This window comes from Astyanax mexicanus, chromosome 2 (genome assembly GCF_023375975.1).
Source record: "Astyanax mexicanus isolate ESR-SI-001 chromosome 2, AstMex3_surface, whole genome shotgun sequence".
NCBI classification, from domain to species: Eukaryota; Metazoa; Chordata; class Actinopteri; order Characiformes; family Acestrorhamphidae; genus Astyanax; species Astyanax mexicanus.
The window spans coordinates 25831054-25844751 of NC_064409.1; the positions used below are offsets into that span (position 1 = coordinate 25831054).

The 13698-nt window shown below is 39.7% G+C and overlaps 2 protein-coding genes across 3 annotated transcripts in view; one reads left to right on the top strand and one right to left on the bottom strand.

Moving 5' to 3' along the window:
• The window catches only part of rps16 (ribosomal protein S16), a 1145183-nt gene that overhangs the window by 862337 nt on the left and 269148 nt on the right, over positions 1–13698 (top strand). The gene's annotated exons all lie outside the window — the stretch shown is intronic.
• nav3 (neuron navigator 3) overlaps positions 1–13698 on the bottom strand; it is a 357961-nt gene that overhangs the window by 163275 nt on the left and 180988 nt on the right. The window lies entirely within an intron of this gene.

Genomic DNA, 13698 nt, shown 5'->3' on the forward strand with positions numbered 1-13698 from the left:
ATATATATATATATATATATATATATATATATATATATATATATATATATATATATAATTTAAAAATCTCTGGAATATAATCAAGAGGAAGATGGATGATCACAAGCCATCAAACCAAGCTGAACTGCTTGAATTTTTGCACCAGGAGTAAAGGCATAAAGGTATCCAAAAGCAGTGTGAAAGACTGGTGGAGGAGAACATGCCAAGATGCATAAAAACTGGGATTAAAAACCAGGGTCATTCCACCAAATATTGATTTCTGAACTTATTATGAGCTTGTTTTCTTTTGTATTATTTGAGGTCTGAAAGCTCTGGATCCTTTTTTGTAATTTCAGCCATTTCTCATTTTCTGCAAATAAATGCTCTAAATGTCAATATTTTATATTTGGAATTTTAAATAAATTTTGTCCGTAGTTTATAGAATAAAACAACAATGTTAATTTTACTCAAATATATACCTATAAATAGCAAAATACTTTATATATCAGAGAGCAGAGACACTGATTCAGAAAATTAAGTGGTCTTTGTTTCTCTTTCTCACTCTACATTTCTATCTCTCTCTCTCTGACTCAGTCTCCCGGTCTCTCTCTCACTTTGTCCCTTACTCTCTCTCTGTCTCTCTCTCTCCCACTCTCACTTTCCATATCTCTTTCACTCCCTCAATATCTCTCTCTCTGTCTCCCTCTCTGTCTCTTTCTCACTCTCCATATATCTCTCTATCCCTCACTCTCTCTGTATCTCCCCCTCACTTCCTCTCTCTTTCTCTCTCTCTCTCTCTCTCTCTCTCAACAAACTGCTGTCACTCCAGTCCAGGTGTCCAACAATCCTGAACAGATAACACACACACACACACACATACCCATAATCCAGAAAAGCCTGCATTTATTCATGAATTCGCACTGCACTGATAACCACAATCTGCCTCGCCTCTGCAAACACACACCGCCTCGCATCACTGAACCACAGCTGCTGAGAGAGACCTCCAACTGCCACAACCTCTACCTTAACTCTGCCTCAAACACTGCACCTAATACTACACCTAATACTGTACCCAACTCTGCCTCAAACACTGCATCTAACACTGCACCTAATACTACACCTAATACTGCACCCAACTCTGTCTCAAACACTGCATCTAACACTGCACCTAATACTACACCTAATACTGCACCCAACTCTGTCTCAAACACTGCATCTAACACTGCACCTAATACTACACCTAATACTGTACCCAACTCTGTCTCAAACACTGCATCTAACACTGCACCTAATACTACACCTAATACTGCAGCCAACTCTGTCTCAAACACTGCATCTAACACTGCACCTAATACTACACTTAAAACTGCACCCAACTCTGCCTCAAACACTGCCTCTAGCACTGCATCTTAAACATCATATAATCTAATTATGTATATAACACTGCCTCTTATTTTGCATATAACACTGCCTCTAACACTGCATGTAACACTGCATCTAACACTACACCTAACCCTGCATGTAACACTACATCTAATTTTGCATATAGCACTGTCTCTATCACTGCATGTTGCTGCTAAAATTATAATATAACACTGCAAAAACTCTAATTCCAAATATACAATTGTCTACACATTAAGTACTGCATCAAATACTGCCTCTAACACTGCATTACGTACTGCATCAAATACTGCCTCTAACACTGCATTAAGTACTGTATCAAATGCTGCCTCTAACACTGCATTAAATACTGTATCAAATACTGCCTCTACCACTGCATTAAGTACTGCATCAAATACTGACTCTAACACTGCATAAGACTCTGCATCAAATTTAGCCTCTACCACTGCATTAAGTACTGTATTAAATACTGCTTCTAACACTGCATTAGACTCTGCATCAAATTAAGCCTCTAACACTGCATTAAATACTGTATCAAATACTGCCTCTAACACTGCATTAAGTACTGCATCAAATACTGACTCTAACACTGCATTAGACTCTGCATCAAATTTAGCCTCTACCACTGCATTAAGTACTGTATTAAATACTGCTTCTAACACTGCATTAGACTCTGCATCAAATTTAGCCCCTAATGCTGCAATAAGTACTGTATCAAATACTGCTTCTAACAATGCATTAAGTACTGCATCAAACACTTCCTCTAACACTGCATTAAGTACTGTATCAAATAATGCCTCTGAGACTGCATTAAGTACTGTACCAAATACTGCCTCTAACACTGCATTAAGTACTGTATCAACTGTATTAACTGCCTCTAACACTGCATTAAGTACTGTATCAACTGTATTAACTGCTTCTAACAATGCATTAAGTTCTGCATCAAATACTGGCTCTAACACTGCATTAAGTACTGCATCAAACACTTCCTCTAACACTGCATTAAGTACTGTATCAAATACTGCCTCTGACACTGCATTAAGTACTGCATCAAATACTGCCTCTAACACTGCATTAAGTACTGTATCAAATACTGCCTCTGACACTGCATTAAGTACTGCATCAAATACTGCCTCTAACACTGCATTAAGTACTGTACCAAATACTGCCTCTAACACTGCATTAAGTACTGTATCAACTGTATTAACTGCCTCTAACACTGCATTAAGTACTGTATCAAATACTGCCTCAAACACTGCCTTTACATTAATGTTGTCATTACAACAAATAACCATATATTGATCACCTCTCCAGTTATTTGATTTAAAGTATATAAAATTATGAAAATATAAGTATATAAGAAATAATTAACAAATTGTAGTTGAAATGGTTTTATATATGGTTATTCGCTGTAAGGGTTCAATTAGACATTACATTTAATAAATATATAAGTAAGCAGTAAACATATATTGTTACTAACGCGGCATATTGATTAATAAATATAATTAATAATTAAAAGCGCATTTAACTATAGCACCTGTGTATAAACAGTTCCAGTCCCTCATTAGTGAAAAAAAAAAGAAAAATACCATAGTCATACACCTGACCCTGCCCAACGGACCTTATCTACCCCCCGCACACAGGATGGCATGGAAAAGAAAACATTAACACTCACTCATGCACACACACACACACACACACACACTATACACTGAAGTTTTCCACAGTAGGTTAAAGTGGCCCAAATGCGATTTGTATTTTAGTCGGTTCAAAACATCTTTTTAATGAGATCTATATTCAACATGAACATAAAGTAAATGTTCAGTAACACTGTCTACCTGTAACTAACTCTATATAATATTAGAATAAAGCCAAATAAACATAAAGTCAGTGTTCAGTGAGAGAGATTGCCTGTAATTAACTCTAAATAACATTAGAATGATCCCAAATAAACATAAAGTCAGTGTTCAGTGAGAGTGTCTACCTGTAATTAATTTTATATTTACATTAGAATACTAAACACAAACAAACATAAAGTCAGTGTTCAGTGAGAGCGTCTACCTGTAATTAACTCTATATAACATTAGAATACTAAACACAAATAAATATAAAGTCAGTGTTCAGTGAGAGCATCTACCTGTAATTAACTCTATATAACATTAGAATACTAAACACAAATAAATATAAAGTCAGTTTTCAGTGAGAGTGTCTACCTGTAATTAACTCTATATAACATTAGAATACTAAACACAAATATACATAAATTCAGTGTTCAATGAGAGCGTCTACCTGTAATTAACTCTATATAACATTAGAATACTAAACATAAATTAACATAAACTCAGTGTTCAGTGAAAGAGATTGCCTGTAATTAACTCTATAAAACATTAGAATAAACCCAAATAAATATAAAGTCAGTGTTCATTGAGAGTTTCTACCTGTAATTAACTCTATAAAACATTAGAATACTAAACACAAATAAATATAAAGTCAGTGTTCAGTGAGAGCGTCTACGGCTATATAACATTAGAATAAACGCAAATAAACATGACTAATATGAACTTAAATAGGACAAGAAATGAACATTATCTAGCCAAAGACATTTAACAGAAGATATGTTATCTGAATATTATTTACGCATAACACACACACACACACACACACACACACACACACACACACACATTACTACGTCAGCTGGCATTCCAGGGTGGCTTACACTGGCACCTACTGCTCCAGCAAACTGCTCAGAAATGCCCCCACTGCCTTACAGGGTAAAAACATTCCTACAGCCAGACGCAGTGACACACAAACACACACACACACACTGACTGGACCTGTCCTCAAATAGTAATACACCTAGACTAGAGTACATTTGCTCAAGTATTATAACATCATAAATCTGTTGGTTTAAACTGCTGTAGTCTGAATGGAGGACACTTGAATCCTGTCTTGGCTGTGGAGCGACGCACTGCCCAACTGCTGGTGTGATGATCTGAGAATCATTGCATACAACAGTCTGTAACAACTAGTAGTGATACGAGGCACAATAACAGCTCAGGGATATGTGCAGAACATCCTGCAAACACATATGCTGCTGTCTCTTATAGCATTTTCAGCAGGATAATGTTCACCCACACACAGCAAGGGTTTCCCAGGAATGTCTTCAGCAGATTACAATACTTCCTTGTCCTACATGGTCTCCAGATTTGTCACTAATCCAGCATTTATGGGGACAGCTATAAGAAAGGCAGCTTCAGCAACCTATAGTTTAAAGCAGGACCTACAGACCCATCTGCAGCATCTCTATACCTCCATGTTTTCCCCAATAAACCTCGTTTTACTATAATATAAATAAACATTTTACTCTAATATTGTTATCACTCATATATCATAATTACAAATACGCAAATAAACATTCACTCAATTACAACTATCAGTTTCTTACTGTGTTCTATTTTGTTAATGATTGTATAATGTATGTAATATTTACTGCAAAATAATCCTAACATATTTACAGTTTATAGTGTAGATAAATAGGTTGGACTCGGATAACTGAAGCTGAGGGATAAAAGAGTACTTGGCCCATCCTGTGACACAAACACGTCCCATGGACTTCCTGTTGATGAGGAAGTAACTCCACAGCTGCAGCTCCACAGGAAGGTCCAGAAAAGCTCAGTAACAAACAGGACTTCAGTCCAAACATATACTCTTTCACACACACACACACACACACACAGACACACAGACATAAACTCAAGCTACAGCTTGGCTCCATCAGAATCATGTTTCTGGACTGGAGACCTTTCTGGAACTAAAACCCGGTTCTGTCAACAGACCCGTCTTACTGTGGTTCCTCACGGAGTGTGTCCTTCACTGTACTCCATAAAGAGGCTTATCGATTTCCTGACTGGAGTCTGATTTACTGGACCGCTGCTCCGGACTCCATAAAACGGTCCAGAATAGAAAATACTACTGCACCTTAAAGCAATAGTATAGATGAGCCCAAAACCCCTTAATACCCCACCCAAACAATTAGCACTGGAGCTATAAGGCTAATGTAGTTAACTAACAAAAAATAAAACCTTATACCCCACCAAACAATTAGCACTGGAGCTATGAGACTAATGTAGATAACTAACAAGTAATAAAAGTTTATACCGCACCAAACAATTAGCTCTGGAGCTATGAGTCTAATGTAGATAACTAACAATTAATAAAAGCTTTTACCCCCCCCCCCCCCAAACAATTAGCACTGGAGCTACGAGGCTAATGTAGCTAACTAACAATTAATAAAAGCTTTACCCCCCCCCCCCCCCCAAACAATTAGCACTGGAGCAATGAGGCTATTGTAGTTAACTAACAAAAAATAAAACCTTATACCCCACCAAACAATTAGCACTGGAGCTATGAGACTAATGTAGATAACTCACAAATAATAAAAGCTTATACCCCACCAAACAATTAGCACTGGAGCTATGAGTCTAATGTAGCTAGCTAACAATTAATAAAAGCTTTACCCCCCCCCCCAAACAATTAGCACTGGAGCTATGAAGCTAATGTAGATAACTAACAAGTAATAAAAGCTTTTACCCCACCAAACAATTAGCACTGGAGCTACCAGGCTAATGTAGCTAACTAACAAATAATAAAAGCTTTTACCCTAACAAACAATTAGCACTGCAGCTATGAGGCTAATGTAGCTAACTAACAATTAATAAAAGCTTTACCCTCCCCCCCCCCCCCCAAACAATTAGCACTGGAGCAATGAGGCTAATGTAGTTAACTAACAAAAAATAAAACCTTATACCACACCAAACAATTAGCACTGCAGCTATGAGGCTAATGTAGATAACTAACAATTAATAAAAGCTTATACCGCACCAAACAATTAGCACTGCAGCTATGAGGCTAATGTAGATAACTAACAATTAATAAAAGCTTATACCGCACCAAACAATTAGGTTAGCACTGGAACTAAGAGGCTAATGTAGTTAACAAACAATTAATAAAAGCGTTTACCCCACCAAACAATTAGCACTGGAGCTTTGAGGCTAATGTAGATAACTAACAAATAATAAAAGCACAAACCCCATCAAACAATTAGCACTATGAGGCTAATGTAGTAATTAACAAATAACTAAAAAGTAATAAAAGCTTTTACATTATATTACTTGTTAGCTAGAAGACTCATAGCTCCAGTGCTATTTGTTTAGTATAATCCACCAAACAATTAGCGCTAGTGCTAAACAGTATGTTTATTTATGAATGAACATCTAATAACACAAACAGATCTGAGGTCACTGAACCTCATGGCCACTAATATCCACTTTCTGTGAGTCTGGCATGCCACCAGCTCCTAATATTTAAAGCAGAGAAGTGTGTGTGTGTGTGTGTTTAAGCGTATGGCCTGTATGCAGTGATAACAGGATCCTCAGCGTTTGGTAATGTCGGCGGTGTTGTGTTTGGCTGGATCGCAGGTTCAGCTTCAGCTCTGGAGTCCAGAACATTTTTAGTTTTGGCAGAACGGTTCTGATTCTGCTCGCGACTCTAAAACCGGGTTTATATCACATCCTCATCCTCCACTTCCTCCTCAACACGCTATTCACACTCTTTATCTGCTGTTCTCCCGTAAATTACAACAGAAGAAAACTGAAAACAACAAAAACTGAAGATATAAATAAGTCAAAACCTAAAATTAGACTTTTAAAAATGAATACATTTTCATTTTAGAATTGTAAATTTAAAATCGGAGTAATGCAGCTTTTAGACTTCCAAGTAATACACAGACTATGAAGTAAAATATATATATATATATATATATATATATATATATATATATATATATATATATATATATATATATATATATACAATAAAATAAATACAATATACAAAAAAAAATATACGTAACCTGTGCTTCTAATATAAGAATGGGTACAACGATTGAATTAGACTTTTTTATTGATTTAATTTCCCTTTTAGACATCTAATTTTAAAATGTGATTAAAAACAGCTCTTAGGAATCAAATGCAACAAACAAATACAATGGAAAATACAATAAAATACTAGTGGTTCTAGTAATTTAGAACAAAAAACATTTTACAATTAAAATATTGTGAGCTGGTGTTACAGTTGTTGCACCCTCTCATTAGTGTGACTATATATTAATAACACCCCAAATGTAGAGTCTATAATAAAAATCTGTGCTGAGCACAGTGGGGTTTGCATATTCTCTTCTTAGGCTCCGCCCACTAACAGAATTCAATAACATTTCCAACGAACTTCTCTGTGTTTGTTTTAAGATCCTTCGTAAATTTTACTCAGCGGAAAGCTCTGGCGTCCTGTCACACTGATGGCCCGGTGCTAAGAGGCAAACACGCACACTCACACACACACACACACACACTGTATGCCTCTTCATTACAGCTGGCTGACACAATCCAGGAGGAAGCCAGAACTGTCCCAGCCCAAATAAGGATGTTAGCTAGATCAGGGGGTCCAGCGATGTGGAGCAGAACCGTCACACACACACACACACGCACACAGCACTATAAAAGGCCTGAATCAGCCTCAGGGCTGTTAATCCGGGTTTATGTGTGTCTCCAAGGCAGTAGAACTGGCACAGGTACAGAACCGTGCAACAACGTCTAGAACTCCCAGATATAGAGATTGGTTCTATTCACTGCACCCTATCTTTGTTAACGAAGCAGTTCAGTGAAAGATCAAAGGATTATTATTGATCTCTCACTCTGTAATATGCCAACCGTAATAAACCAATAACTAGTTTGGTGTCCCATGATTTTGCCAGGTGTCCCATGATTTTTGCCACTTTTTAGCTAAAGAACAATGGGCAATGTGGCAGGGTTTCTGCGTTGAATGTGGATGAAATTTCTGCCACTAGTCTCTAGACTGAGTCACTAGACTCACACAGACACTGCCAGTCACCATCACTACCATCACTACCACTACACTGCACTGTCCACTGTGAGACCTTCCAAATGGATTTCAGAAGCCAGCCTCTCAGGGAAGCAAGACCAGAATATCTACTTGAAGAAAAGGGCAAGAGACCAACCTATCAAGCCAATCAGATCTCAAATATCTTAGCTGTTAATTATCAGCAAGACATAAACCCAACTAATCTCAACAAAGTGATCAACCAACCAATTGTATTCCAACAAGACGGAGAGTCAAGCCAACCAGCGTTTATGAAATCTAGAACCACCAATCAATGCTTAGAGAAGTGAGAGACCAACTAACTGGATCTCAGAAAAATAAAGGTCCAGTCAATCAAATCTCAAGAATCTTAGAAAGCAATCAACTGGCTGTCAATTAGACCTCAGCCCAGATAATTAGCAACCATAGAGGCAAGACTAGCCAATCGGCTCTTGGAAACTAAGGGGAGAGGCTGCAGGAGATGCTAAGCAGGATGTTAAGAAATCAATCCAGGAGTTTATAGTAGGGGATAAGGGTGGAAGGACGGGTGAAAGTTCCAGGGGTGAGGGGCTGTTTTAGAGGGGCTGTTGGCAAATGCTATCAAGATGCTCTGCTGAAAGTTTGCACAAATGGGGCTGCACCTACTAATTGTGGTAATGGATGGCTGACGTAGAGACGAGCGCTTGCGGTGGAATGAATTTCGGCACAAGGTCATGGCTGTAGCTCCGCTATCCTCATCCAACCTCCCAAACAGCCAACAACTCCCATTTTCCCCTACAGTCAGCGGGACAGAACACTCAACCCAGCAGAGTTGCAGGACAGTTCAGCCAGGAACCAGACCCCTACAGACCCCAACCCAGCACTTACCCTACTTCTTACTCTATCCACCACTTAAACTCCCAACATCACCACTGACCCTGTGTCTTTCCCCCCACCAAGTAACCCTCACTCCTCACCAGCCCTTACCATACCACTTCCTCAACCATTAAGCCCCAAAAATTTACCCTTCTGCTTATTCCAGCTCAATAACCCCCACTCCTCATTCCACCATTTACCCCACAATAGCACTTTTCCCAATACCAATTAACCCCTTCACTTACCCTCCACTCCTCAATCCAGCACTTAGCCTACTACTTAGCCCCCACTCATCAGCTTATCAACCACTCCCACAACAGCACTTATCCCAACCCCACTCCAACAACCCTTTAAATTACCCCATTCACCCCCACAGCACTTACCCTACAGTTGACCTCTCATCACTTAATCCCCATTGCTCATCCTTTCACTTATCCCGCCACCACTTAACATTTTGACTTTTTTGACCCCCATTCCCAACCCCAAAACCTACCCTATTGCTTACCCAACCACCCAATCCCCACTCATAATGCCATCTTACCACCCACTCAGCACCTTCCCTACTGCACTTACCCTACTGCTTATCCCACACTACTTAACATTCCACAACCCCAGCAATTACCTCACTACCTAACTGCCCACCCCAGAATTTCCCCCCACCACTTACACTTTACCACTAGCCCCCACTACTTACTTTATGATTTACCTCACGTTGCCTATCCAGCACTAATCCTGACACTTACCTTAACACTTACCCCAATACCATTAACCCTCAACCCTGACATCTTACCTACCACTTAATCATTCCTCCTACCCAATCACTTACGGCCAATTTCCCATCACAGCACTTACCACTTACCCCCGTTACTTCAAAATTTACCCTGGCACTCACCCCTACTTACTTTCACCCTCCACCTTTTCCACTCCAATCTAGCATTTTTACCCCATAATACTCTCAAATTATTACATTACAATAACATCAGCATTCTCTTCCAAGTGTGTTGAGCCCCACTGGTGCTGCATTAAGAGCAGTTGGAAGATGTGGTGGGTTTTTTCACATGTCTTGGAGTAAGAACACGCTAATCTTCACCCTCCCAGCATTGGTAGCCTTTCGTAATAAGGAAAGTCGTAGACAGTGGGTTGGGGAGTTAGAGTGTGTGATATTCAAGGGGTACTGTTAGCTTCCTAGAAACTCTGTAATTTACACTGTGTGCAGAATTGGCCCTAAATTGTGAGGAAAGATTGATAGTTTGTTGAAGAGTTAGCTCCAGCGCTAAAGCTAAAGCAGCAGATTTCAGACTGAGCGTGTCTTGGCTGGTTTATTACATTTCTGGATAGGGGGTTAGATGGGGGGCTGTATAAATCTGATATCTCTCCAGACTGTTCCTCTTAAAAGTGAGATGTTTTCCAGTTTTACTGCCCAGCCAGAGGATCCATCATATTGGACGTGTGGTCAGATGAGTCGAGTCACTGCTCTCTGGAATCCGGTTCTGCGCTGACCGTTCCTCGCCCGCTGCCTCAGTGATAAACGGGCCTCTAACGCAGCGGTTTATGAAAACAGGATGAGTTAGCGTGCTGCTAATATTGCAGCCCCTAATACAAAACAGCTCCCGCAGTGAACGCAGAGCCGCTGCGATTAGCACTAGATCAGTTTAACAACCGGCATAGGTTCTAGATGGCTATTTTATTGGAAACACCTGCCTTGTGCTTCTGATCATTGGTCACGTTATTGGAAACACCTGCTTACTTAGTGCTGCAACTCACAGGACACTTTATTAGAAACACTTTACAGTACGTACCTTGTGTTTCTTTTTACCGACCACTATATTAGAGACACATTAACCTCCATTCTGCATGAACTTAATGGCCATTTTATTAGAAACACCCTCACAGTTTGAGCTTCCAATTATTGGAGATTGTATTGGAAACACTTACCTAGCTTTATTGGAAACACCCAACCTACCTTGTGCTTCCCCTCACTGGTCACTTTATTAGAAACACTCTACAGTACATACCCTGTGCCGCCACTCACTGGCCACTTTAATAGAAACACCCTCACACCTTGTGCTTCCAGTTACTGGCGATTGTTTTGGAAACACTTATCCAGATTGTGCTTCCAATTACTGACCACTTTATTGGAAACACCTAATTCCTTTTGCTTCCACTCACTGGCCACTGTATTAGGAACGCTTGAGTTTGTGTGTGTTCAAGTTGACCCTCCACTCTTCGTGCAAGGAAGCAATCATTTAGCATGCACCGCCTGAGCTTCATTAGCCATGCGATTATACACACACACACCCACACTTACATTTCCATTGACATCACTGCCCACCCGTACGGGGTCTGCAGGCTGGTGAGCAGTAATGTTCACCTGTGTAATGAAGCGGAACAGTAGATCTGAGGTCTGCTGCATCTGTTTACACACTAAAGGCTTTATACTATGTACCCGAAAGTATTTGGACACCCCTTTATATTGCTTTAATATGCCGCCTATTTCTAAACCACAGCTGTACAACACAGCTCTACATGGGCTAGAGGGGTATAAAGGCCATACTGAGCTGTGGAGCAGAGGAACTGTGTTCTCTGGAACGATGGAGCTCCGTCTAATACTTTAGCTTGGGATAAGTTGGGGAGTTGCAAATGAATTTGGGGACAGACAGGCTCCAGAATCTTGAGGAAAGTCTTTCCTGGACAGTAGAGACTAAAGATCTGACAAAAAGTGTCCCAATACTTTTCTCCATACATTGTGAGTCCTGAAATCAACCCAGAGATGTCTTCACACCTGCAGCACACCTGGACCAAGAGTGCCAGGTGGAGGTGAGCGGATGTCTGAAGGTCTGTCTGGTGCTGAGATTGATGAAGACCAGGGCTGTAATCCTCTCTCCACCTCCCTGCCTCTCATCCAGTACCAACACTGTGATTTCTGACCTGGCATGACCCAGAAGAACCGAATAACAAAGCCATAGTCTCTCCCTGTCAAGTGGGCAAAATGTCTTTTAGTGAGCTGGAGAGGCATGGCTCTCACCAGGAGGTTCACTACACATAAATAGCCATATGGGTCATTCTATAGGCCAGTGGGGGAATGTCCAGTGTATAATCAGACCACCCCCAAAATCATTGACCTATTTGCGTAAGTCAGAAATGCATACCAGTTTCTATAACATGAGTGGTGGTAGAGTGGTAGCATGGTAGTATGTGGAGAGGCTGTGTGAGGGTCCGGACTGGACTAAATAATGCAGTAAGTATCAGTGAATGCTTTAAGAGCCAGGGTTTAGAGAGCTGACCTGAGGGACGGGGGGCAGGAAACTGATTCGATTCAGACAAATGAGACAGATTAATCGCTTACCCAACAGAAGAACACAATATATACAGATTAAATAAGAGTGAAAGTGTGTTTGAGTGTGTACTTGTTTTCATACATATTCAGGAGAAGAATTGTACTGCTTTTATAATGCTTTAAACCTAATATTTTAACTTAAATAAGCCGAAAAGTAATGTGCATAGCAACATACTGTATATATATATATATATATATATATATATATAAATAAATATCATACTGTAAATAATTTTACTATATATAGTTACTTACATAACTGCAACACAAATGAGACATATCACATATAGATACATAAAAAAAAAAGTTTTTAATATATGTAGCATATAAATACTACATATAGCTTAATACAAATATAATACCAAGAGGTCATTAACATATATATCTAGTAATAGGGAGCAATGTATTTTCATTTTTAGATACTTATGCTACATTCAGCCTGGCTCCACCCATTCAGTCTACAGCAGATTAACTCCATCTATTCATCCTACATCAGTCAGTTTAGCTTCACCCATTCAGCCTACATCAGTTTAGCTCCACCCATTCAGCCTACAGCAGTTTAGCTCCATCTATTCAGCCTACAGCAGTCAGTTTAGCTCCACCCATTTAGCCTACACCAATTTAACTCCATCTATTCAGCCTACAGCAGTCAGTTCAGCTTCACCCATTCAGCCTACGTCAGTTTAGCTCCACCCATTCAGCTTACAACAGTTTAGCTCCATCTATTCAGCCTACAGCAGTCAGTTTAGCTCCACCCATTTAGCCTACACCAATTTAACTCCATCTATTCAGCCTACAGCAGTCAGTTTAGCTTCACCCATTCAGCCTACAGCAGTTTAGCTCCACCCATTAAGCCTACACCAGTTTAGCTCCACCAATTCAGCCAACAGCTGTTTAGCTCCACCAATTCAGCCTACAGCTGTTTAGCTCCACCCATTCAGCCTACAGCAGTTTAGCTCCACCCATTCAGCCTACAGCAGTTTAGCTCCACCCATTTAGCCTACAGCAATTTAACTCCATCTATTCAGCCTACAGCAGTCACTTTAGCTTCACCCATTCAGCCTACATCAGTTTAGCTCCACCCATTCAGCCTACAGCAATTTAACTCCATCTATTCAGCCTACAGCTGTTTAGTGCCACCCATTTAACCTATTAGATGATATTACTATATATAATACATACAGGACATA